The sequence below is a fragment of the Corvus kubaryi genome, unplaced genomic scaffold (genome assembly GCF_017639235.1).
Source record: "Corvus kubaryi isolate FWS band 111438036 unplaced genomic scaffold, C.kubaryi_AGA036_p1.0 121, whole genome shotgun sequence".
In the NCBI taxonomy this organism is placed as follows: Eukaryota; Metazoa; Chordata; class Aves; order Passeriformes; family Corvidae; genus Corvus; species Corvus kubaryi.
In genome coordinates, this window is record NW_024580656.1 from 1,437,571 (window position 1) to 1,438,327 (window position 757).

At 56.7% G+C, this 757-nt stretch overlaps 1 protein-coding gene across 2 annotated transcripts in view; it reads left to right on the top strand.

Moving 5' to 3' along the window:
• LOC121673435 (acidic leucine-rich nuclear phosphoprotein 32 family member B) overlaps positions 1-757 on the top strand; it is a 23,072-nt gene that overhangs the window by 11,113 nt on the left and 11,202 nt on the right. The gene's annotated exons all lie outside the window — the stretch shown is intronic.

Here is a 757-nt window from a genome sequence, read left to right on the forward strand (position 1 = left end):
AGGGGGGATTGGGGTATGGGGGGGAGGGGGATTGGGGTGCTGGGAAAGGGGGGATTGGAGTACAGGGGGAGAGGGGGATTGGGGGTACAGGGGGAGAGGGGGTCTGGGATATGGGGGAAGAGGGATTGGGGTATGTGGGAGAGGGGGGACCCAGGGTTCAGGGAGAGGAGAGGAGATCAGGGTACAGCAGGAGATGGAGGACCTGGGGTGGGATACGGGGGAAGGGAGCACCCAGGGCAGGGGGAGGCGGCGGATTGGGACCCAGGGGCAGAAGGATAATTGGGGTATGGAGGAAAGGGGGATTAATGGGATACAGGAGAGAATGAGGGGCCCAGGGTACCCTGAGAGTTTTAGATCCCTGATTTCCACCAGAGAAACAAACAAAACAAAACTCCCGGGGGTTGTGACTAAATGATCTTTAAGGTCCCTTCCACCCCAAACTGGTCCACAGTTCTACCAATTTCTTCTAAGGGCTACCAGGGCCTGCATGAACCTCTTTTGCCTCCTCCTTGGGGGTGGTTGGGGTGCACATGGTATCCCAGATAACAGAAGCAGATTCCCTACTGGCTTGTAAATCTTCACGGAAGTTGATGCCATCCTCCTGCTCTGCACATCCACTGCACACTCCCAAAGCGCCCTGAGGGTCTCTGGAGCGAGTTGTCTTATCACAGAATCCCAGAATGGTTTGGATTGGAAAGGGACCTTAAAAGCATCCAGTGCCACCCCTGCCATGGGCAGGGACACCTCCCACTGTCCC